The sequence below is a fragment of the Macaca nemestrina genome, chromosome 1, assembly GCF_043159975.1.
Source record: "Macaca nemestrina isolate mMacNem1 chromosome 1, mMacNem.hap1, whole genome shotgun sequence".
Lineage (NCBI taxonomy): Eukaryota > Metazoa > Chordata > Mammalia > Primates > Cercopithecidae > Macaca > Macaca nemestrina.
In genome coordinates this window covers 80,394,322-80,421,484 of record NC_092125.1, presented here as the reverse complement: position 1 = coordinate 80,421,484, position 27,163 = coordinate 80,394,322, and the positions used below count along the sequence as shown (strand labels likewise).

At 38.1% G+C, this 27,163-nt stretch overlaps 1 long non-coding RNA gene across 6 annotated transcripts in view; it reads left to right on the top strand.

The window, feature by feature from the left end:
- LOC139358989 (uncharacterized) overlaps nt 1-27,163 on the top strand; it is a 226,661-nt gene that overhangs the window by 138,567 nt on the left and 60,931 nt on the right. For 4 of the 6 annotated variants that reach the window (XR_011614501.1, XR_011614499.1, XR_011614498.1 and 1 more), the window contains 2 exons: nt 1,088-1,836; nt 25,487-25,629. The exons of the other annotated variants lie outside the window; for them this stretch is intronic. This is a non-coding gene — a long non-coding RNA (uncharacterized lncRNA). The remainder of the gene's footprint in view (nt 1-1,087; nt 1,837-25,486; nt 25,630-27,163) is intronic. 6 annotated transcript variants of the gene reach the window in all.

The following is a 27,163-nucleotide window of genomic DNA, read 5'->3' as shown; positions in this document are numbered from 1 at the left end:
GAGACCATCCTGGCTAACATGGTGAAACCCCTACTAAAAATACAAAGAAATTAGCCGGACGTAGTGGCGGGGGCCTGTAGTCCCAGCTATTGGGGAGGCTGAGGCAGGAGAATGGCGTGAACCTGGGAGGTGGAACTTGCAGTGAGCCGAGATCGTGCCACTGCACTCTAGCCTGGGCGACTGAGCAAGACTCTGTCTCAAAAAAAAAAAAAAAAAAAAAAAAATTACACTGCTTTTACATTAAAGCTGCTAGAAACATTTTTTTTTTTTTTTAAAAAAACCAGTGTTTCAAACAAGAGTCAAAACAAAACCAGCCAAGTCCAAAGCCAATTTACAGCCTGATTTCTTTTTGGCCTTGTAATGCTGAGTGAAAATTGCTGAGCCTTTGGTTTGGAAGAAGCATTTGAAATACAGGAGAAAATCTTGATGCCAGGAGTTGCCTCATGTTTGCCTTTAAACCATAACGGCCCCAAGCTCCAGTACTAGAGTCAGATTTATTAATCACCCATTATGTGCCAGGTCCTGCAGTTCCTTTTGGTGATGGAAAGCTCTGGCTTTACAGTTGACAGAGCACACTTGCCGACGTAAATCCCCACACCTCACACTGGAGCCAACTCAGTGTATGCGCCAAAGCGGGAAACTGAGGCTTGGAAAAAATATGGTCCAGGCTTAGAAAATGTGAAAGAAAGGACTCAAATGAGGTCATTTGCTCCCTGTCCGAGGGCTAACTGTACTGCTTCAGGCTCCATTACAAAGAACGCACACAGAGTTCACCCATACCTCATGCCCTGTCTCTCCCATTTTCAACCTGTCATCCATGACAAATCTGCTTTTTCTTCTGTTGCTTTCTGATACTTATTTTGAATTTGCTTTCTCAGCATCAGTAGGGTCAATGTGAACTGCTTTACTCTGTAAGTTGTGAAAAAATGTTCATTTTTTTCCTCAAAAAAATACAGTCCAATGAGAATGACGGACTATGGTTTTCTATTTCTTTTTGATTCTTGCTGTAGAATCTAACAGTGCTTAAAACTGTTTAATTAATTGCCTCCCTGAATATAATCTTTATCCAACTTTGCTTCTCTTTCAGACATAATCTCTGAGAGACCAAGAAGTCAGTTAGCATCCCAAGGAGCCGTGAGTTGTGTGCGTGGCTTTCTGTGTGATGCCTGTGTTTGTGTCTCTTCTCTTCCTGCTTCTTTGAAAATATGCATCTCCCTCAATTGATGTAGCCTTCTGCCTCTTAACCTCTTTCAATATCTGTTCAGTTCAAGATCTCCTTTTTATTTTTTTACTATAGAAAAATTTGAACATATATAGAAATAGAGAAACTAGTATAATGAAGCCAGTGTACCTGACTTCAACAATGATCATTATTACATGGATAGTATACCATTATCTATATTTCCACCCATCCCCAGCACCTGCATTATTTTGAAGTAAATCCAAAATGTCATCTAATTTCTTCTGTAAATATTTCATATGCATCTCTAGAAAATGAGAACTATTTAAAAAAGCGTAACTGCAATATTGTCACACCTAAGTTAATAATAATTCTTTAATATAATTAAGTATCCACTCTTTGCTCATATTTTACTGGCTTTTTAATTGTTTTAATTTCTCTGAATTGGTATTCAACAAGGTTTCAGTTGTGTCATTGGTTGATATATATCTTTAAATGTCTTTTACTTTACAGATTTCCTCTCCATCTCATGTTTTTTCTTATGATTAATATGGAAGAAAATGGCTGCTTTTGCTGTAGAGTTTCCACAAGGGATTGGAGTCTGCCAAAATCCCTTCTAGTTGACAACTGCCCACGATGCTTCTGCTTTCCAGCGGGTACCTGTGAATGGTTTTGAGTTCTGTTTCCAGGGCTGTCTAAAGCACTGTTGCCTTCCCTGCACTCCATCTTGCACAAGTGCTGATACTGTGAGAGTTTTGTACCTATCAGTGGTTAATCTCCATGTTGACATAAATCCTTTTATTTCAGGATTTGAGGGGATCCCTTTTCACCTAGTTTTTTTATAGCAGTTTTCAAATGTATCTCTGATTTTTTCAAATGAATCTATTCTAGTTGCTCTACTTTTTATATGTCAAATTGAACACTTTCAATAACACGTAACAATAAAACCCATTCAAGTTTAGGTGAAATGATGCCATGTCATTGAATGGAGTGATTCAAAGGGTATAATATAAAGACCCTTTTGCTACTACTCAGAATGTTGGAAAAGTGCCTGCTAACACGCACTGGAACCAAACTGATCAGTACTATTCCTTTATTGTTTTATGGCATGTTTTCTGATAGACAACTTCCAGCTGTTAGGTCAACAGGCAACAGTTCAGATGTGAATGTACATATGCATGTGTGTGTTTGCGTGTGTTTGTGTATTTAAGAAACTGGTGCTAATATTGGCTCTAGATTTTTCTGTGTTGTGCTTTAAGCTGATGGAACTGTTGGTTTCTGTGGCTTATGTACAGAAGATAGTAGACACTCATGCAATTGCCCCCCTTAACCTATATATGAGATAGTCTCTGTGTAAAGAAATTGTAAACGTAATCTAGAACTGAAATGTACATTCCATAGATGTTCATTATTATGGCATAAGTTCTTTGTGCAGGTCAAAATACATATGTACAAACAGAGGCATTCTGGGAAGGTGGAGGTGGCTACAAAGTTGTTAAATGTCTTTGAATATCCTCTTTAACACAGTCAGAGAAAATAGATAGCAGAACACAAATCCCATGGATAACATTTACAATAAAATGAACAGGATAGACTCCTGAAGCCCAAAATGCAACTGGGTAGAAAGAACTTGCCAAAAGCCCCAAGACTTACATGAGAGCATTGTATCAGTGTCTGTGTAGGAGGAAGCAGAAGAAAGCAATGGAGAATTTAGTGAATCAAAGAAGAGGAGAAAGCCAACAAGTATTCACTGGAAAGCAGAGGGGCCCAACTTTAGAACAGGAAATAAAACTTGGACAGGTGTTATCATTCCCAAATAGTGGACTCATCATGAGGTCTCCAGGGTGTGGAACAGTCTAGGTCCTGTGACCTCTTAAAATTTACCAGCTGTTTCAGGACAGTGCCTCATATGCAAGAGAAATTGTTAGAAGTGGAATCAAAATGAATCCACCACCAGGGCAGTAGAAACAATAGAAAAAGAATTTACAGATAAAATTGTGGGAGGTAAATGGAGTGAGAAAGTCTCAAAAAGCAAGCTGTCACACTTTCTAACATTACCCCAAAACAACAGAAAGGAAAGCTTTCTTAAGTTAGAAAAGCTATTTGAACCATGCCTCTTTTTACAATTCAAGAACCTAATTTCACATAAAAGTGAGCAACAGTAATGAAACACGTTAAGAAACTGATATCAATCATGACAGAGCAACACAAATCAGAATTAGAGAATTCAGAAAGATGATGACAGATCTTAAAAAAGAGTTTGAAATAGAAGAAAAATAATTTTTTTCAGGGCCATATGCAGGGGCTCACACCTGTAATCCTAGCACTCTGGGAGGCTGAGGCAGGTGGATCACGCTGTCAGAAGATTGAGACCATCCTGGCTAACACGGTGAAACCCCGTCTCTACTAAAAATACAAAAAATTAGCTGAATGTGGTGGCAGGAGGCGCCTGTAGTCCCACCTACTTGGGAGGCTAAGCCTGGAGAATGGCGTGAACCCAGGAGGCGGAGATTGCAGTGAGCCAAGATTGCACTCCTGCACTCCAGCCTGGGTGACAGAGTGAGACTTCATCTCAAAAAAAAAAAAAAAAAAAAAAAAACCCAAATAATAATAATAATAATTATTATTATTTCAGAAAAAGAGGACTAAAACGATAAACACAAGAGAAGAAACACAGCAGATTATACCTTAAGATAAATGGAACCTAAAAAAGAGAAAAATTTTAATAATTATAAAGAAATGGCAACTGTAATGTAAAGGATTTTATGAAAGTGACAAATAATGAAGCTAGAAAAAGAAGGTCCAACATTCTGAGCATCCTAAAAAAATAAATAAATAAATTAGACCATATTAAACGATCAGTGGAGAAAACATCCCTGAAATTAAGAAAAAATGTTTTGGACTACATGTTGAAAAAACATATTGCATACTTAAGGATATAATCTCAGAATGACAAACACCAACACATATTCTCCTAAAATTACTTGAGGTTAAAGTGAAACAAACTAAAATTTTCTTTAGCCATCTTAACAGAAAAAGAAAGTGATTTATAAGGAAAAAATAATAGAGTATTATCAGATTTTTTCAACATCAGCACTTTGTGCTAGAAGAAAATGAAATAACATAGTTAATACAATCAAAAAAGAAAATGTGAGCCCAACACTTTGTATCTACCCAAACTTATTTTCGAGTATAAAGGGCATAGAAAAAAATGTTATCAACATGCAAAAATTCAGGGAGTATTGTTCTTGTCTGGCATTCTTGGAGTACCTGCTAGAGAGCAGATTTCAGACAATCAAAATGTCTACAAAATATTAACATAATTAATGGTGGTGAGCATTAAATATATATTTACTTATAGAAATTAGACTTAAGAAGGACTGAAAAGGGAGAGAGTATAATATGTAATGACTATATGCTCCTATAATGTAGATATAGTAAAATATAAAAAATCAGGAGAAGACTGGAAGAAGACTGGAAGAAGGTAATGAAGAAGTTGTTTTGGTTGTTTTAGTATTAGACTTGTTTTACTGGGACTTAAATGGGATAAAGCACATGAGTAACTATAGGCTAAGTGTATCACTCCGTGTATTTATGAAAACCAGGAGTCTTGATTTGGAATAAAGGAGACACAGATGTTTTATCACAGAAGGAGTTAAAACAAAAGCCTACAGATATGTGTATGTATATAGAAAAATATATACACATATACATATATATCTGTATATATTTATCAGTATGTATATATAAATACATATTTATCAGTATGTATATATAAATATGAAATATCAGTATGGGTTCATGAAGCACTTTATTTCTCAAAATAGAAGTATAAATGTAAACTTTCTAGCTTTGTCCACTGCAAAGGTCTAGAAACAATGACTAACCAAATAACAATGATCTCCCTTTGCGAAAGACTATAATCTTGATAGAAATCAGCGATTCTTGGAGATTCCATTTCTGGTGCAAGAAATGTACCAGATGAGCTCAAAACATCTTGTCATGCCAGATAACAGAGAAACGATTAAAGACTAATGGAGTTTGTGTTAAAAACACATAGGAGGTAATTTTATGAAGCTTCCATTAGACAAAATGAGAAAATTTGAATGACAGTAAGAATGATAATGTCAATTGATTAAGACTCAACAGTTATGTTTGAGTTCATGAATTCATAATAAAAATTTAACTCGTCATTTTTGAAGGATGATATGGGACAAATTTATCATCTTGAAAACTGCAGAGAAAAAGGATGAAGCATTTTTCATGCTTTCCCTACATGAAATATAACTTACTGGGGAGCCAAAGAGTAGATGACAGGAAGTGTTTTATTATTATTATAGTATTACAGCTAATAAATGGAAAAAATAATGATAGTATTAGGATATCACAATTTATGGATGTAGTCATTGAACATCAAAGGCTGCTAATATCAGAAAAAGAAACAACCAGATAAAATGGGGCCTCCTGTTGAAAAACATACCACCACCACCTACATATTTGCCCAGAGAATTGAACCTGAGTCTGACCCATTTTCCAGATCCGGCTGCCCATTTATATAAAATACAGAGGACAAAGGAACATATTGAACTGCACCATGGATTATCAAAGAAAACAAGAGCTAGACACTAGTTAAAGCAGTAAAATTGATTTATTCAGAAACTACTACAATAGGAAAACGAGACTGGTGTTGAGCTGAACTCAATTCTGAATACCAGAAGGAAAAGTGAGAATTTAAGCTGAAAGAGCAGGGTGAGGGGGCCAGTGGATGAAAAATAACCAAGAGGAGTTCTCAAGAGTAGGAGGATTCTAATAACTTACCAGGATTCTTGCTGTAGATAGGCAAGAGTGATTAGATAATTGTTATAGATTGAGGGTGTCCCCTTCAAAACTCATGTTGAAATTTGATTCCCAATATGGTAGTGTTGGGAGTTGGGGCCTAGTGGAAGGTGTTTAGATGATGGGGGCATTGCTCTCATGAGTCACTGAAGTGAGTGAGTTCTCACTCTCACAGGAATAGATTAGTTCCCATGAAAGCAGGTTGTTATAAGCAAGCCCAGCCTCTGTGCATGTCCCTTTGCACACACTCATTTGTCTTTCTGCTTCTCTGCCATATTGACACAGCATGAGGCCCTCATCAGAAGTGGAGCATATGTCGATATCATGCTTTTGGACTTTTCAGCCACAAGAGCCAAGAGATAAAGACATGTCTTTCCTTTATAAATTATCCAGTCTCAGGTATTCTATTATAGCAACACAAAACAGACTTAAACAGGTATCAGGGATGGGGGATATGGGATTTAATCAGATGTCAAGAGTGATCAAATATCAAGGATGGGGGAAATTTTGCTAAACTGATTCAGCAGGACTCTTGCTGCAATTTGGATTGGCCAAGCCAAAGACAGGGCCCAAGAACAAGACCTAGTCAAAAAGAGGACTCAGAGAAGCCTATCTAAAGTTTGGTCAAGGAAGGAGTCTTAGAGTCTTAGAGCAAGCAGCTGTATCAAGGTGGTGGGAAACTACAGGTTAAAGGGCTCAGCCCTTTTAATAAGTTGTTACAAAGCACTAATTTGCTTTGTAACATGAGTGTCTTAGAACTGCTCATTTCCTTTTCTGAATGTAATTCAGAAAATTACATTTCAAAATTGCTCATCTCACCTCCAGTTTTATTATTCTCTCTAGACTACCAATGTATTGCAATGAAAGTGGTTTGTAGAGACCCTTAATAATAAATACCAACAGATTTTCTTTAATAAAGAAAGGGATGGAGGGAGATCTGTAGATTAAGAGAGTTAAATCATATAACACATTAAAAATAATAAATAGGCACTATTAAACTATTGAGACTAAGGATATACACATGGTCTAATGGTTGGGCAATATTTCCTAAAAAATATATCCAAGTCCTCACCCCCTAGTACCTGTAGATGTGAAATTATGTTAAAATAGGGTCTTTGCAGATGTAATTAAGTTAAAGATCTTAGGATGGTAGCATCCTGGATTTAGGCTGAGCCTTTAATCCAATTATAAGAGAAAGGAGAGTGAGATTTTAGACACATAAACACACAGGAGAAGACCATGTGAAATCAGAGACAGATATTGGAGATAGAGACAGCTACACATCAAGAAATGCCAAAGATTACCAGCAGTCACCAGAGGCTGGGAAGTAGGCATAAAATGAATTTTCTCTTAGAGCCCCCAGAGGAACCAACTCTGCCAATTCCTTGATTTTGAATTTATGGCCTCTAAAACTGGGAGGGAAAAAACTTCTGTTGTTTAAAGCCACCCACTTTATGATAAACTTGCTATGATAGCCCTAGGAAACCAACAGACATGGATATATAAAAAAATACAAGGAAGTGATTGCCATGCAAATGATAATTATTCCCTGTCCAAAGAGGAGGCTGAGATTAGAATGAGGTACATGAAGGTCTTCTGTGGAGGCTGAAAATTTCTGTTCTTGACCTGGATGGTGAAGGCAATGGTGTTCACTGTACAGTTCTTGAGTTCCATAATGGTTTTATGTGATTTGCTGTTTCTGAGTCTTATTTTCCATACAAATGTTTTTTAAAGTCCACATATAACCCTATGGCTCCACCCCATACAAAATTCCCAGCATTTTTTTTTAGAAGAAAATTATGTTTGTCTGATAATTTGTTCTTGACAAATCCAGGTTAATTGCATCTTCTACACTTTCTTTCCATTTTTGCCAATTAATATTTTGTTAATATCATAATGGCAGGATCAAGTTCACACATAACAATATTAACCTTAAATGTAAATGGACTAAATGCTCCAATTAAAAGACACAGACTGGCAAACTGGATAAAGAGTCAAGACCCATCAGTCTGCTGTATTCAGGAGACCCATCTCACACGCAGAGACATACATAGGCTCAAAATAAAGGGATGGAGGAAGATTTACCAAGAAAATGGAGAACAAAAAAAAGCAGGGGTTGCAATACTAGTCTCTGATAAAACAGACTTTAAACCATCAAAGATCAAAAGAGACAAAGAAGGCCATTACATAATGGTAAAGGGATCAATTCAACAGGAAGAGCTAACTATCCTAAATATATATGCACCCAATACAGGAGCACCCAGATTCATCAAGCAAGTCCTTAGAGACTTACAAAGAGACTTAGACTCCCATACAATAATAATGGGAGACTTCAACACTCCACTGTCAACATTAGACAGATCAACGAGACAGAAAGTTAACAAGGATATCCAGGAATTGAACTCATCTCTGCAGCAAGCAGACCTAATAGACATCTATAGAACTCTCCACCCCAAATCAACAGAATATACATTCTTCTCAGCACCACATCATACTTATTCCAAAATTGACCACGTAATTGGAAGTAAAGCACTCCTCAGCAAATGTACAAGAACAGAAATTATAACAAACTGTCTCTCAGACCACAGTGCAATCAAACTAGAACTCAGGACTAAGAAACTCAATCAAAACCGCTCAACTACATGGAAACTGAACAACCTGCTCCTGAATGACTACTGGGTACATAACGAAATGAAGGCAGAAATAAAGATGTTCTTTGAAACCAATGAGAACAAAGATACAACATACCAGAATCTCTGGGACACATTTAAAGCAGTGTGTAGAGGGAAATTTATAGCACTAAATGCCCACAAGAGAAAGCAGGAAAGATCTAAAATTGACACTCTAACATCGCAATTAAAAGAACTAGAGAAGCAAGAGCAAACACATTCGAAAGCTAGCAGAAGGCAAGAAATAACTAAGATCATAGCAGAACTGAAGGAGATAGAGACACAAAAAACCCTCCAAAAAATCAATGAATCCAGGAGTTGGTTTTTTGAAAAGATCAACAAAATTGACAGACCACTAGCCAGACTAATAAAGAAGAAAAGAGAGAAGAATCAAATCGACGCAATTAAAAATGATAAAGGGGATATCACCACCGACCCCACAGAAATACAAACTACCATCAGAGAATACTATAAACACCTCTACGCAAATAAACTGGAAAATCTAGAAGAAATGGATAATTTCCTGGACACTTACACTCTTCCAAGACTAAACCAGGAAGAAGTTGAATCCCTGAATAGACCAATAGCAGGCTCTGAAATTGAGGCAACAATTAATAGCCTACCAACCAAAAAAAGTCCAGGACCAGATGGATTCACAGCTGAATTCTACCAGAGGTACAAGGAGGAGTTGGTACCATTCCTTCTGAAACTATTCCAATCAATAGAAAAAGAGGGAATCCTCCCTAACTCATTTTATGAGGCCAACATCATCCTGATACCAAAGCCTGGCAGAGACACAACAAAAAAAGAGAATTTTAGACCAATATCCCTGATGAACATCGATGCAAAAATCCTCAATAAAATACTGGCAAACCGGATTCAGCAACACATCAAAAAGCTTATCCACCATGATCAAGTGGGCTTCATCCCTGGGATGCAAGGCTGGTTCAACATTCGCAAATCAATAAACATAATCCAGCATATAAACAGAACCAAAGACAAGAACCACATGATTATCTCAATAGATGCAGAAAAGGCTTTTGACAAAATTCAACAGCCCTTCATGCTAAAAACGCTCAATAAATTCGGTATTGATGGAACGTACCTCAAAATAATAAGAGCTATTTATGACAAACCCACAGCCAATATCATACTGAATGGTCAAAAACTGGAAAAATTCCCTTTGAAAACTGGCACAAGACAGGGATGCCCTCTCTCACCACTCCTATTCAACATAGTGTTGGAAGTTCTGGCTAGGGCAATCAGGCAAGAGAAAGAAATCAAGGGTATTCAGTTAGGAAAAGAAGAAGTCAAATTGTCCCTGTTTGCAGATGACATGATTGTATATTTAGAAAACCCCATCATCTCAGCCCAAAATCTCCTTAAGCTGATAAGCAACTTCAGCAAAGTCTCAGGATACAAAATTAATGTGCAAAAATCACAAGCATTCTTATACACCAGTAACAGACAAACAGAGAGCCAAATCAGGAATGAACTTCCATTCACAATTGCTTCAAAGAGAATCAAATACCTAGGAATCCAACTTACCAGGGATGTAAAGGACCTCTTCAAGGAGAACTACAAACCACTGCTGAGTGAAATAAAAGACACAAACAAATGGAAGAACATACCATGCTCATGGATAGGAAGAATCAATATCGTGAAAATGGCCATACTGCCCAAAGTAATTTATAGATTCAATGCCATCCCCATCAAGCTACCAATGAGTTTCTTCACAGAATTGGAAAAAACTGCTTTAAAGTTCATATGGAACCAAAAAAGAGCCTGCATCTCCAAGACAATCCTAAGTCAAAAGAACAAAGCTGGAGGCATCACGCTACCTGACTTCAAACTATACTACAAGGCTACAGTAACCAAAACAGCATGGTACTGGTACCAAAACAGAGATATAGACCAATGGAACAGAACAGAGTCCTCAGAATTAATACCACACATCTACAGCCATTTGATCTTTGACAAACCTGAGAGAAACAAGAAATGGGGAAAGGATTCCCTATTTAATAAATGGTGCTGGGAAAATTGGCTAGCCATAAGTAGAAAGCTGAAACTGGATCCTTTCCTTACTCCTTATACGAAAATTAATTCAAGATGGATTAGAGACTTAAATGTTAGACCTAATACCATAAAAATCCTAAAGGAAAACCTAGGTAGTACCATTCAGGACATAGGCATGGGCAAAGACTTCATGTCTAAAACACCAAAAGCAACGGCAGCAAAAGCCAAAATTGACAAATGGGATCTCATTAAACTAAAGAGCTTCTGCACAGCAAAAGAAACTACCATCAGAGTGAACAGGCAACCTACAGAATGGGAGAAAATTTTTGCAATCTACACATCTGACAAAGGGCTAATATCCAGAACCTACAAAGAACTCAAACAAATTTACAAGAAAAAAACAAACAACCCCATGAAAAAGTGGGCAAAGGATATGAACAGACATTTCTCAAAAGAAGACATTCATACAGCCAACAGACACATGAAAAAATGCTCATCATCACTGGCCATCAGAGAAATGCAAATCAAAACCACAATGAGATACCATCTCACACCAGTTAGAATGGCAATCATTAAAAAGTCAGGAAACAACAGGTGCTGGAGAGGATGTGGAGAAATAGGAACACTTTTACACTGTTGGTGGGATTGTAAACTAGTTCAACCATTATGGGAAACAGTATGGCGATTCCTCAAGGATCTAGAACTAGATGTACCATATGACCCAGCCATCCCATTACTGGGTATATACCCAAAGGATTATAAATTATGCTGCTATAAAGACACATGCACACGTATGTTTATTGCGGCACTATTCACAATAGCAAAGACTTGGAATCAACCCAAATGTCCATCAGTGACAGATTGGATTAAGAAAATGTGGCACATATACACCATGGAATACTATGCAGCCATAAAAAAGGATGAGTTTGAGTCTTTTGTAGGGACTTGGATGCAGCTGGAATCCATCATTCTTAGCAAACTATCACAAGAACAGAAAACCAAACACCGCATGTTCTCACTCATAGGTGGGAACTGAACAATGAGATCACTCGGACTCAGGAAGGGGAACATCACACACCGGGGCCTATCATGGGGAGGGGGGAGGGGAGAGGGATTGCATTGGGAGTTATACCTGATGTAAATGACGAGTTGATGGGTGCAGCACAGCAACATGGCACAAGTATACATATGTAACAAACCTGCACGTTATGCACATGTACCCTACAACTTAAAGTATAATAATAATAAATAAATTAAAAAATATATATAAAAAAAAATAAAATAAAAAAAAAAAAAAAAAGAAAATGTGGCACATATACACCATGGAATACTATGCAGCCATCAAAAAGGATGAGTTTGCGTCCTTTGTAGGGACATGGATGCAGCTGGAAACCATCATTCTTAGCAAACTATCACAAGAACAGAAAACCAAACACCGCATGTTCTCACTCATAGGTGGGAACTGAACAATGAGATCACTTGGACTCAGGAAGGGGAACATCACACACAGGGGCCTATCATGGGGAGGGGGGAGGGGGGAGGGACTGCATTGGGAGTTATACCTGATGTAAATGATGAGTTGATGGGTGCAGCACACCAACATGGCACAAGTATACATATGTAACAAACCTGCACGTTATGCACATGTACCCTACAACTTAAAGTATAATAATAATAAATAAATTAAAAAAAAAACAAAAACAAAAAAAAAAAAGAAAATTATGTTTGTCTGATAATTTGTTCTTGACAAATCCAGGTTAATTGCATCTTCTACACTTTCTTTCCATTTTTGCCAATTAATATTTTGTCTGTTTTAAAATCCTCTTATTATCAAAAGCATCATTAATTGATTTTGTTTACCAGTTGTGTATCCTCATCTACCTTCTTTAAAGAAGTCCCTTTTTACAGCCAGGTTTGATTGAAACAATCAGTCCAGCAATGGGTATCATTGCCCTTTACTGGTTTGAACACACTACTTTAAAAAGCAATCTTGAATCACTTCCCTCTCAAGTCCAATTTAGTTTTTTATCTTCCATCATAAATGATGCATACTCTATATCACAACTGACCTTTTAAAATATGCTATCAAAAGGGAGCCTAAAAATAGCATTAAGCATTTCTCCTTGGGTTTTTAATATTTTCTATTATTTGTTTTTCATTTTCTACCTGTTGAGTATGGAAAATCCTTTTTGGTCCCCCCAGTCTCTTCTTTTGGGTGAAGAAGAAAGCAAAGGTTTCTCCACTGTTTTTATGTATCTTGTTAAATATACTGCTTATCGTTTGTCTATACCATAGCATTTAATCACAATAAAAATCATATTCCATTTCCCAGGAACCCTACTGAACCTTAACAAGTAATTTTCCAGCTCATGACTGATTTGTTGGTCTTCTGAAATAAAAAATCTCTATGTATCATGGAGCTTCCTGTGCTTACTTACTAATATGCTGTACTTTTTTTCCCTTGGGAGGACTTTTGATGATTGACTTAAATTGAAATGGAAAAGAGTAAGTAAAAACACAAATAATTCCAGGGCTAGATATATCACACAGGCTTGCAAACTGGCTTATCTTTGATTCCTGAAGCACCTTTCCTTGCCCACTTTCTATCCTCCTGCCCCTGTCTCCCATTGCCATCAGTATTGGAGAAACACCAGATTGGGTTTGTTCTAAATTCTTGCTCGGAATTTCCTTTACTTGGCTGAGTAAAATTGAGTAATTTGCTTCAACACTCTTAATCTCTACTTTCTTGAATAAGTTTTGGTCAAAAAACTCTTTATTCAAATTAACCTTCTTCAGAAAAGTCCTACAACTGAAATAGGTAAAAGCAGAAATATTCTCTCTCTCTTTCTCTCTCTCTCTCTCTCTCTCTCTCTCTCTCTCTGTGTGTGTGTGTGTGTGTGTTTGTTTACTGTTTGAAAGTGGTGGGGAAAAGAGGCAAGGCCTGGTCAATTGTTTTGGCCCTGGAACAGTATAAAGCCATTGCTTGGGCTAATTTCTTGAGTTCCTGCTATTTGAGGACATCCATTTGTAAATTAGTTTTCAGGCTTAGTCATGGATATGAGTAGCGAAATGCTAACTTAGAAAAATACTAGTCTGTTTTGGTTTTAAATATATTATTTTAGTATCTTAGAGTAACGTGTTATAAATACAGGAGTTAGGTGTATAGATATCATGAAAGATCTTAATGTATTATAAATATGTATCTGCATATGTTCCATATAATGCCAATATACAGACAACTTTTCAGAATGTGATGGCACAATTATGTGGTCCAGACTTCACCAGGAGGATCTCTTTGGCAGGGACACCATGCTTCATTGGCAAATCCCCAGCATTCCAGGATCAAAACTTGATTCTATCTTTGTACCTGGAATTAGACTGAGGTTTGTGAAGCTACCCTTTTAAGGGAGAACTGTATGAGCAAGAACGCAGATTTACTGATTTACAATGAGAAATATAACTTCCAGTCTAATTAGGCAGTCATGCCAACTGGTCAACATATTCTCTTCTCTGTTGGAAAGTAATTTTTGATGAAGCCAAATTACTTTCACAAGATTGATTATCAAGCAGAGAATCTGAATTGGATTTCTTTACTAACTGGTAACATCAATTTATGATTGCTTGGCAAGCCCATCTCTCTATAAATGTATGTCTATAAGAGAACTGGTTCCAAACACTTTTAGTTACTGGACACGATAGGACTGCCCATTATATAAGCAGGTAAAGACAGAGCTACTCTTGATTGAGGTTGGGGACCTGAAGTTCTGCCTGTTGGGCCCCTATCACATCAAGCATCCCTGAGGCACCCCCAAGAATTGCCTGAAATCTGAAGAGCCTTAGTTTGCCTTTGTTCCCTAGTCAGGGCTCTTGGGCTTTCATTTCTCACACTATATGGAGATAATCTCTTAGTTAATGTATGTTTCTTCAGATTCATTAGGTTAGTTATAAGTTTTTAAAATGTTAATATTGCTAGACTTTTCTGATTCTTTGGATTTGGGTATTATTATACAGCCTCCATCTCATATTCACTATTTTTTTTTAGGATTAGATTCTACTTTTTAAGGAAAGTTTTAGGTACCTAATATTATCCATTACCTAGTCATTCCTCTTCCTTAATTTGCTTTCAAAATATCATTTTGTACTCATAAGGGTGGTACCATATTCCATCCTTATGTAATGAAATATAAGGTAGACTATACTATCTGATTTCACGAATTCTTTTTCCTGAGACCCGATATTTACAGATACCATTTGCCAGTTTTTTGTGTTTAATTACTAGTGCCTTCCCACCCTGTTACCTAAAAGATCTAAATGACATCCCATATGAAGGATATTAAATTTTTTTTTATAAGTGTGATTATGGAAATAATTGACAAAACAAACAGAATATAACAAAACAGTGGAATAGAAGTCAAGAAACAAAATGTTAATCCTAATTCTGCCGCTAATTTTGCTTTGTAACATGAGAGTCTTAGAACTGCTTGTTTCCTTTTCTGAATGCAATTGCTCATCTCACCTCCAGTTTTATTATTCTCTCTAGACTACCAATGTATTGCAATGAAAGTGGTTTGTAGAGACCCTTAATAAATACCAACAGATTATAATTTTTTTGTTAAACAAGTAGTTCTTGAATTTCTTTCTTAATGCCAGGCTCTAGGCTAGGTGCTGTGTTGGTACTTAATTAGTCAGCTTAATTGTAATAACAACCCCAAATCTCAGTGGCTTCCAACAACAAGCATTTATTTCTCATTCATGTTATGTGGCAGCAGCAGGAGGTTGGCTGTTGTATCTCTGCTCCATATGTGTCCTCATTCCAGGACTCAGGTTAAAGAAGCTGGCCTTATTTGCCATACTTTTGGCAGGAAAAAAATGAGCAAGAGAGACAGAAAAAAAAAAAAATCCAGTGCTGGTTCAATGCTGGTTTATATGAGATAAATTGAACATCTTTGATCCAAACTATTAACCACACAATGGATGGGTTTGATCACTTAGCAGGTGACAGTCCAATGACCACAACAAAGCAGGATTTAACCAGGGGATTTTGTTATTTGCAACAATTAATAAGAAGTAAGGAGGACTTAAATATTAAAAAATGTCTTTTAAAGCTTCTGCTTGGAAGTGAAATATATCATGTCTGCTTATAGTCCACTAGTTAAAGCTTATCACTTAGCCCACCCACCATCATTGGGATGGAAAAATATATCTCCTCCTTGTCGGAAGCACTGTGAATTCTTTGGCAATGGCCAGGATGTAAATTCTTCTTACAATGAAGGGTAAAGACTGACTAATTGGGAAAAATAATATCATCTTTCCCAATTGCAATGTTAATCAGACAGCAATCCTGTCTTCTAGGTACTTCCAGTCTAGCCGGGGACTAGAAACACACAAACAGCATGGAGACAGCTTTAGCAAAGAAAGAGATAAAATTCTGTGTATATTCAGAAGAGGGATGTATTAGTTCATCCTCACACTGCTATAAAAACTACCTGAGACTGGGTAACTTATGAAGAAAAGAGGTTTACTTGACTCACAGTTCCACAGGCTATACAGGAAGCATGGCTGGGAGGTCTCAAGAAACTTACAATCATGGCAGAAAGAGAAGCAAGCACATCTTACCATGGCAGACCAGGAGAAAGAGAGCGAAGGGGGAAGTGCTACACACTTTTAAACAAGATCTCATGAGAACTCACTATCACAAGAACAGCAAGGGGGAAATTCGCCCCCATGACCCCAATCACTTTCCACCAGCTCCCTCCCGCAACATTGGGAATTAGGATTCAGCATCGGATTTGGGTGGCAAGACAGATTGAAACCATATCAAGGGATAAAGAGAAAGATCATTTGAGGGTGATCAGAGAAGGCTTCTTGGAGGGGCTGTTATTCAGTTGGAATAACTGAAAATAGTATAATTTGAACAAGGAGTCAAAGACATAACCTAGGAAAAGAAAGCAGTAAGAATAAAAGCATAATAGCAGGAAAACATGAGGGGGAATGGAGGTTTATGGGGGAATAGTGTAGAAATTTTCCATAAATTATGGGAAGAAAAGTGGTGAGAATATTGGACATTTATAAAAAAAGAACCAGGAATATTTTAAATTTTTCATTAAGGCAAGGAGGAACTGCTGATCACTTCTATGGAAAACAGTGGCATAACTGAAGTTGTACTTTGGGAAGATAAGTCTGGTGGCAATAAGGTGAAGGAGGGGGAAAGCAGAACCAGTTAGAAACAAGGTCAGGTAGAAAGCTTCTGCAGTCATCCCACCAAGAGGTGTTAAGGGCTTGAAGTAGAGCTATGGAGATGGGAAAGAAATAGAGGAGATGGATGTGAGTTATTTTATAGAAAAAAAAAAATCAGGTTTTAATGGTTTGTTGGATATGAGAGGTTGTTATTAAAGTTTATAACAAGGCTCACAGCTAAGGAGCCTGGGAATGTGTGAGTATCATTTATGGACAAAGGGAAACTCAGAAGAACACAGGGCTTGGGAGGAAGGATTTTAAGTTAGTATTAGAAATATTTAGCTTGAGATTCTAGTGGGCGTCCCAAGTACGTCTGTTTATCAGGCATTTGGGATGGTAGGACAGGCTGTAGAAGGAGAGTTGGGACTCACTCAGATAGTGATGTTGATTGAGAACAACGGCTGACAAAGGCAGGTGTGGAGAGAGTTCAAGAAAACCAAGAGCAATGAATGAATAGGCCACCCCAGCTGCCCTTCTCCTCTTTTCCAATCCATTCTCCCGATTGCTAGATATTCCGGCTTGTTTTGCTTGTTTTGCTCCTACTCCATTTCTTCCTGGTTTCTTGCCTACCTACATACCTCTCCTTTCTCCTCACCCACCCCTCTTACTCATCTTTCCCTATACAGCTTGCATATCACCTTTCTGGGAAGCTTTCCTTGGTTTTTTCTGCCAACATTAGTTACTCACTTCTCAGTGCTTCTGCAATTCTTGGTTCTTATTTATCCAAATGTTCTTCAGTCTTAGCTATAATTTGGTGGTTATCTTTGCATTGATTTCCCCTATCAATGATGACACCTGAAAGCGTTGCTGAATTTTTATCTGTCTACACAGATTCTGCCACATAACTCACAATCATTAAATGTTGAGTGAATGGATGTTCATATTTTGAGGGCATGGACTATGATTTCTTCATATTGGTATTTTCCCCCATGGTGCCTAACACATTGTAGGTGCTCATTAACATTTCTTGATAAATCAAACTGTGTACCCGAGTTTGGGGAGCAAAAGGAAAAGAAGAAAAAGAAATAAGTAGATTGAAAGAGTTCATTACAAAGGTAGGAGGTAAATCAGAATAACATGTGTAATAGAATTAAACTTTCATAAAATTTCATGCAGAAGAGAAAGGAGATGGAAGAAAGGATGGAGGATAAGGATGGAGTATAGGTCATTGGTGTTAGGAATCAGGTAGCTATTGGTGATCTCTGAAGCTGCTGTTTCAGCAGAAAAGTGAGGACCAAATATGGGGTGGTCTGAGGATGTACAGAAATGAGGAAGTGAAGGTGGCAGTTGTTGAAGTTTGGCTGTTTGAAAGGAAAATGAGGCAATTGCAGAGGGGTTAACATAGAAATTTTTTTTTTTTTTTTTTTGAGACAGAGTCTCACTCTGTTTCTCAAGCTGGGGTGTAGTGGCATGATCACGGCTCACTGCAAGCTCTGCCTCCTGGTTTCATACCATGCTCCTGCCTCAGCCTCCCGAGTAGCTGGGACTACAGGTGTCCACCACCACACCCGGTTAATTTTTAATATTTTTAGTAGAGATGGGGTTTCACCATGTTAGCCAGGATGGTCTCGATCTCCTGACCTCATGATCTGCCCGCCTTAGCCTCCCAAAGTGCTGGGATTACAGGCGTGAGTCACTGCTCCCGGCCCAACATAGGAATGTTTTAAGGTGTTCATGTGTGAGTATATTTGCAGACTGAAAGAAAGGATCTGGGGAAAAACCAACAATTATCAATATGTGACTAACTACTTCTAATGGGCCTGAAAAGGCACCTTTACAAAATAATTTAAATATTTTCTTAGTAATCTTAAATTTTATTTTCTGGTTCCTGAGTTTTATGTCCTTAGACACCAATCACCTTGAACTTAATGTCCTTATCTCTAAAATCGGCATAATAATACATATTTAAAAGGTTGTTGAGATAGATAAGCAATAAATCCTAAACACAGCACAGTGATTGGGACATGGAGAGAATTTAGTAAATGCTGATTACCTTTGTCCTTATTTCACTGTCTCTTTATTAGTAGTAGTACAAGGGTTCATCAGAGTTAGATCCATATTCCAATTTCCACAAAGCTGCAAACAGAGAAGTACAATTGAACTAGACTTTAATGGATTTGAATTAGACTTTTTCAGTTTTGATATGGGTGTCTAGTATTGCAACCATTGTTTAGACCATAAATGGTTTTGAAGAATTACCTATGTTAATGTTCCAGCTACTTACCTAATCAGAATAAAAAACCTTTGAGGAGGTAGACTTATTATATAAAGTTAACCATTTAAAGTTAACCTAAAATTTTATAAGTAGTTAGAATTAGTAGCAATTGCTAGACCAAAGACGATAAAATATTATTATTACTTAATTACAAGGAGGTAATGACCTTTACTAAGGGTCATATGGGATCTCCCTCTCTCTCTCTCTCTCTCTCTCTCTCTCTCTCTCTCTCTCGGCAATTCAATGGTAACTTACTTCTATCCAGAATCTAGTGGCTATTTTAAAAACAATTGCTTCTTTGCATTTGTATAACCCATGTCTTTTCCAGATGCTTTCATGCTTTTCCGATAATTAAAAAAAAGTTTTAGTGCTGTTGGGCAGAGAAATAATAATTGTGACCCAATGTTGACAGTGAGAAACGACGTAGAGGGGATTTTGAAGTTGCTCAAAATTGCTCGAGACTGATGCTGATATGAGAAGCTTCTTCTCTAGAGGTTTGCTGCTTGATCAGATATAATCCAAGGGGATTTAAGCATTGCTACATCTCAGAAAGAATGATGATTTTGGTGTTGAGTGTATTTGTGTTGAAATTCCAACTATGCTACTTAATAGCTACGTGACCTTGAGCAAATTATTTAACCTTTCTGTGCATCAGTTTGCTTATGTGTAGAATAAGAATAAGAAATACTTCACTATGAGATTATGGTGATGAATAGAGGAAATGATGGGAAATGATGTATATACAGTGTCTAGTTTAGTGCTTTGCTGTGATGAACACATTTCATAATACTAATTACCTTTTCCTTTAGCAAAGACTTGCTATATGTAAACAACTGGTGCTATGAGAATTTCCTTCCCGGGATGCAAAAAAAGTGTTTTTCTTTCTGACTACTCGTTGTTTTTATGTCAATTGAATTATTTGCTTTTTAGAAACTGTGATTATTCATTCCTTAAGGGCAGAGACCAGTTCTGTTTTATGACACAGTTTTTAAATGCCTGTAAGTATAATCAGTTTAGTGGATCTGGGAGTAAAGATCACAAATAACTGGCTGAATGTTTTCAATATATGCAGGCTCTACAGTTTACAGAAGTCATATTGAGAAATAAATAGTCAATGTGGTTTCGGACCCAGGGCTGCTGCACCAAGTCTGGGGGTACCTTCATGTACACTAAGATGAGAGAGCTGCCCTTCGGAGTGTGCAGCACAAGAGCTCCATCCAGACCTTGCTCATTGTATACTCTAATACCTTACTGGGTCTGTTTCTCACCTGCAAAATGGCAGTAGTAATAACTATTTTGTCTACTTCCCTGGGTGATTAATCATGATAATACAGCCCATCCTCATTGTTTATGGATTCTGTATTTGCAAATTTGCCTACTCACTAAAATGTGTTTGTAGCCCCCAAATCAAGACTCACTGTGCTTTCTTGGTTATTCGCAGATATGCAGAGCTCTGAAAAATTGGAATTCCTGATGTGCACATTTCAGCTGAGGTCCCAACAAGGAGACCATGTTTTCCTGTTTAAGCTCTCATACTATAAGCATGTGTCTTTTCCAGGGTCTATTTAGTGCCACGATTTTCATATTTTGGTGCTTTTTTGTTGGTGATTTCACGGTTAAAATAGCTTGCAAGTGTACTGCTGAAGTGTAGTCTAGTATTCCTGAGCAATAGAAGTCTGTGATGTGCCTTATGGGAAAAATATCTGTGTCAGACAAACTTCTTTTGTAGTACTCTTGGCTGTGAGTTCAGTGTTAGCAAATCAACAATGTTTGTAAGTGGAAAAACACATAAGATAAGGTTATGTATTGACCAATTAATGAAAATATTGTTAACAGAGGCTCACAGGAACCTACCCTGTATTCCCCCTTGGAGTGATGGTTCAGTATTCACTAATTCAGTATTTGTGAAAACTTTCTAGAATATAAACACCTACTGTGAATAACAAGAATCAACTGTATACATACCATCTTTATTGAGCAGTGTGTTTAAGAACTTTACATACCTTTTTCTCTCTTAACTATGAAAACGACCCAATGAGGTAGGTACAATAATTATTTTCATTTTACACATGAGAAAACAAGTTCAAAGAGGTTAAAAATCCTGGCCTAATATTATTCAGCAGACCGAGGAGCCAGGGCAAGGACACAGGTCATTTTGTAACCTAGAGTCCCTGGGGTTTTAAATATTTACCCTGTGAAAAATTACCCAGTTGTAACTTTTGCACCTTCAGTTCTTGTTGTTTCAAAAAGTTCCAGAAAGAAGAGATGCCAGAGCTAGAGATAAACTTTGGCAAGCTCTCCTCATTACCATTGCTAAAAACCCCTTCTGGGGGAAGCTTATTCACCATTTTTTATACCTGCAACATATAGAGAAGCATCAACAGAGACTGCCTGTGCTGCCCTCACCCCACGCCTTCACCTGTGTTCAGAGAGGCAGCACTCTGGAAAACTATCCCCAGTGTCCTCCTTACTTCTTATTGATTATTGCAAGTAACAAAATCCCCTGGTTAAATCCTCCTTGGTTGTGGTCATTGGACTGTCACCTCCGAAGCAATCGAACCCATCCATGGTGTGGGTAGCAGTTTGGCTCAAGGATGTTTAAGATACCTCATATTAACTGGCATTGAAAAAATCCCCAAACAATGCATAGTGGCTGTGAAGGTCCACCCAGCTTGGCCATCAGGATGACGGTGTTGTGATTCTATGACTAGAGTCATCTAGAGTGGATAGACACTCGGGACTCAAATCATCTCTTAGTCCTTGCGTTGGAGAGGTTGAAATGCCAATGGCGTGACAGCCAGTCTGAGATCCAGTTGTAAAATGGCTGCCTTGTGAGGAAAAGGAATAAAGATAGGAAAACACTCCTAATCCTGGCTTCAAGGGTTACTCACTTCCAGAGAATGTCCCTCCCTCCCACTTCCACCAGAGGCCTACCCATCCCAAGCTTTTCAAAAGCCACATGTTGTCAGCAATTTATAAATGTGAATAATGTGATTTATATTCCTTTGATGTAATGTAATGATTAAGCTTCTTTGTACTCTGTTCCAATTCACTGAAAATGAAACAATACGTTTTCTTTAAAATCCTTTGTCCTTTATTAGTAATTTTCTTCTTCCAAATTTGCTCAGCTTTGGCAAATGAAAGAAGGATAAATTTTGCTTTGATTTGGTAGCACAGAGCTCAAAGGGGAATTAAAACATTACTTTAAAACTCAAGGGAATTGAACAGGGAACAGAAATTAAGTTAGTTGAAGCAAATTACCTTATGGTTGTAAATCAACAGAGGTTCCAATAGATGCAAGGAATTTATTTCTGCTTCCAAATAATTATTTTTCCTTTTCAACAATAGTGCTCAGCTGTACTCCTATGGGCATTTAGGCACTCCACAGCCAACCTTTATTTAAATGGAGGGGGCTCCTCTGACTCTACGTATAACTTGATAAGTTTACGATGGGCTGGGATTTGGGGATAATCACAACCTTTTCCTCTTCCTCCTAACCTGTGAATGACCCAGGATTCACCCTCTAGTGAATATCTTGTTTAAGAAAATATTAAAGCAAAATGATGTAAAGAGAGGCTTTAGAAAAGCCCAATAAAAAGACTCAAAAAGTTTTATTACAATGGATCCTTTGAAATGGAGACTGGGAGGATTTAATTGGTACCTGGAAAAGAAGAAATTGGAATAGTCCTCCTGGTGAGGCTTCCTGTACTGTAGCTTTTTGGCTGTACGGGAAAGGGGAATGAAAGGATGGAAGGGGAAGGAGGGATGCTTCGGGGTTTGGTTTGTAAGCCTGTGCACAGTGAGGGTGCAAGACTGGATTTGCCCAAAGAGGTGGAACACTTCTCCTTCTCTTTGCTCATTCCAGCCAGATATACCAGACAGAAGCTGGACACAGTTGCATAAGGTCTAGGACTAGTCCCAGTTTTGTGAATCTGGGCAAAGCATGTTAACTCTCTGGTGTCCATTCCCCCGCCTGCAAGATGGGATTTGTGTTTTGTGCTTTGAATATTTCAAAGGATTTTGGTGATGATCAATTAAGACAACATGTGTACAATGCTTTGTGAAAATGTAAGATGTTTAAAAATGCAAGAATATCAAATATCCTAACTTGACTACAGAAGGGAATTCCTGAACCGAGCTTCGTATCAGATTCATTCAGAGTGAGCTTTAAATAAAAAATACATCTCATTTCACAGACTCCAGCCTCAAATCACAAGGGAGAGGGCCTGAAATCATAAAAATAAAAACAAAACCAGAGTTATAGAAATAAAAGAGTAAGAACATAGATGCGTGGCATGATGATGAAGATGATGATAAATTAACCACTAAGATGGACTTTGAGTGAGAAATAGGCAAGGCCTCATTTTTGCTAATCCAGTAGAGTATGATTAGAACCTGGTCTATCTCAGGTTCTGAGTGGCAAGAAACTGTAGGTGATGCACTTTTTTGTGGGGGGCAGGGGGACAGATCCTGGATATTGATCTTCTTTCATGAAAGGGCAGGCGAGGAAATAAATGTTTTTAAGTGTGCTAGAAATGGTGTTGTGTAATTTACAAGCATTGAAGAGGCCCCCATGGACTCCCAGGCCACTGAACAAATGCCTGGTTGGTCCCAGAGGGTGAGAGGAGCCTGACTGGAATAGGGGATCTTTCTTTTTGAGCAGAGCTGGAGGTTCTGTTAGGCAACAGCAGCTTTTTTTTAGTCAGACCCCCTTCCCACACCTCTGCATTGAGCTGGGTACATCTACTGTCTTGCAAAGGCAGCTTAAATACTTCTCCTTCAGAGGAATGACATGGTGCTTAATCAACTAATTCTGTTAAGAACTTGGAAGAGGAGACAAGGTATTGTGTAGAAGTTTCTGCAATCCCGAGGAGAAAAGGAGACAGAAATGTGTGGCCTCTGCTTTAGTCTACAGATCAATGCCGAATTAGCATGAGCAGCCTTGCCAAGCACACCATCACAGCATGCAGAGCTGTGCTTGCAAATCAACTTCCACTTAAATCTAAAGATCAGAGCAGCTTAGAAATTTTTGGTTTCTACTTCTGCTCACTTATTCCTTAAGGATCACAGCTGACTGTTTCAAAGGAGCCACAAACAACTGCCTATTCATTTGCTCATTTGGTATGTGATAAGCTTATATTAGGCATCTTTCCAAAACCACTTCTATTGGGATCACATGGGTCACAGCAGGACACTTCAAAACAGTTCTCCAAGAACATTTAGAAACAGGTTGCAAATGCACATTGATTATTTCCAGTTGCTTTAAAAAACCAATGGGATTTTAAACTCATTACCTTTTCTTTTTTTCCTTTTAATAAAGTAACTGCTGGTTGAAACACATCCCTTGGTTAAAAAAACAGACTCAAAGTAAATTGCATATCCTTTCCTGAAGTCATAAATGCATAGGAAATGCACTAATTGTAATGGTCAAATTTGAAAAGCTAGGAGCTCCCGTGAGGGTACGAAAATCAAGGAACTATTTTAATGCAAAAGACAGTGATGGTATAATGAACTATAAGGTCTTGCCCTATGTCTCTGTAATCTCCCCGAGTCTCTCATAATGACCAGTATTCAAATATATGTAAACTTTGATGACGTGTCGCTTTTTTATAATCTATCATTAGGTTAATAGAGTTAATGATATATGGATTATGCTATGTAGGCCAATATATTCATTTTGTGATATTCACTGTCCAATTCAATTTTCTCCATTTGCTGTTTTTTTCTAACTGCCAGATATCCTCTGAATTCATTCCTGTCCCTCCATTCCCACCAATGCCTTCAATTCTCATTTCTCGCTTGGAGTGTAGTTGCAGCCTCATAATTACTTTCTCCTTGTCTGTTTTGCCTTGCCTTGAATCGCCTCCTCACTTCCTACAACTCTTCTGGGCTTCTCTCTGCTGCTCACAAGACTCTGATATTTCAGCTCTCCAGACAAGGTGGTGCCTGAACAAATCACTGCCTGCATCTTAATTTTCAACTCCCAATTCTCTCCTTAAACAACAAACTACTTATAATTCCTACATTTTTCATTTCTGCATTAAAGCTCTTTTTCTAAATCATCCATTCTCTCATGTTTTCATCCAGTTTTACAGAAAGAGTTTTCAGACCTTCCCTTTAGGACAACCACTCCTGCAGTGTCCCATCCTTCCCTTAAACCTTGATAGGTTTTGCTCTTGCACATATTTCCCTTCTCTCCAGTGGTTGGCTCTTTTTGTTGCTTATTCTATTGCCAAGTAGGCACACAGTACCCTTACTCTTGGAGGCAGGGGGTATCACTTCATTTAGCTTGCTGGCCTCTCTAGCCATTGTCTTTTGGTCTTTCTTGCACAGCCATCGTCTCAAATGAGCGGCATGTAGCGGTGCAGAGCTCCCTACCTACTGTGTCTTGGCACCCTGATGTTTTACCAGTCAAGGTTTCAGGAGTCCCAAGATGCTAGCACCTTCAGCCCTCAAGGTGACTGGAGAGCCACCAGGTTTGTCACACTTGACCACAGACATGCTTATCTACCCTGGTGTGCCATATAAAAATGATAATCTCCTATGTGTGTCATGAATGTGAAAAACTTAGGGAGGCCCAGGCAAATCCTTCCTCACTACTCACTTGATTCATAACCCTATTCCCTATTCTATTGAAAGGTGTTGGAACAACCTCCTAACAGAAGAATCGAAGGGACTATTTTATCCTTCTTGAACTTTCTCCATAGTTTCCTGCATTGAAGTTATTCATCTTTTCTCTTGTCTTGTTGGCTGTGACTCTCTATTAAGTAGTTCCCTCGTCTTCCTCCTCGACTATTCTAGTACATTATAGTTCATTGAGTTGCTCTTCAGTTCCTCTTCTTCTGCCAGTGTGCTGTCTTGAGGTTCTCTTGCTATTACCTTTCTGTTTGCTTTATTTCAGATATTTAATCTACCGTTCCTGGCTTCCATTATTTTCTCAGGTTGGTAACTGTCAAATCTATGTTTCTAGTCCTGTCCTGTCAAAACTCCTCCTGGCTCTGCAATATTCCCCTGGTATTTCCAACATGATGCCCACTATCACCACATACTCAATATATTCAATGCTCAACCCAGTATTTAACCAGCTTCTCTCTCTGTCATTTGCACCATGGCTTCTTAGACATTTAACATTTTCCCCCAGTTGGATTGTATATACTTTATAAAACATGACTGACCATAACTCTTTCCTGTGGGGCCCCATGTTGGCAATAAGACATTTCAAATCTCTCCATGTGGCATTTAGTCCCACCATAAAGTGATTCTAATCTGTATCCAGGCTCCTTTTCTGCCATTCCTCAACATGTACCCTTGCCCTATCCATACTGGACCATCAAAATTCTTTGAACATTTCCCACTTCTATGCCTTTGCTCATGATGCATCCTCTTTCTGGTATGCTCTGGTCATCATGGTTTTAATTTCCTTTTGTAGCTGGAGTAGGTGCTGTGATGTGTTTCCTCTCTCAGGACTCAACTACTTATTCCCCCAGCTACAGGGAGTGTTGATGGCAGAAAAGTGGGAGATGAGTCATACAGTTAATGATTGACATGGGTTACAGAGAGCTCCATACCTAAGGTCACACTCCCCTTCCTGGAGGTAGCCCACATCCTATGACTGGTTGATTCTGGGTTATATAAACCTGACCTTCCTTATCCAATTAAAGACAACTGGGCCATTCCAGTTTCACAACTCACCCGAGGGTGGGTAGAGACCTTTATTGTGTCTGCACCTCAGCCCAAATTTCCATTCTACCAAATACTTCTTCCTTCACTCCCCTACAGGTATTGATCCTAAGAGCACTCCCCATTGAAGTTCCTGCATGCAGATGTCTATTTCAGAGTCCACTTCTTGGGAAACTTAGTCTGTAACAGCAGCCTTCCTTCAATTTTCTTGAACTTCTGACCTCTAGTAATCCACCCTCCTTGGCCTCCCAAAGTACTGGGATTACAGGCATGAGCCACCGCACCTGGCCCTTGTGTTTTCTAATATGAATTATTGAGGTCTATTCTGAC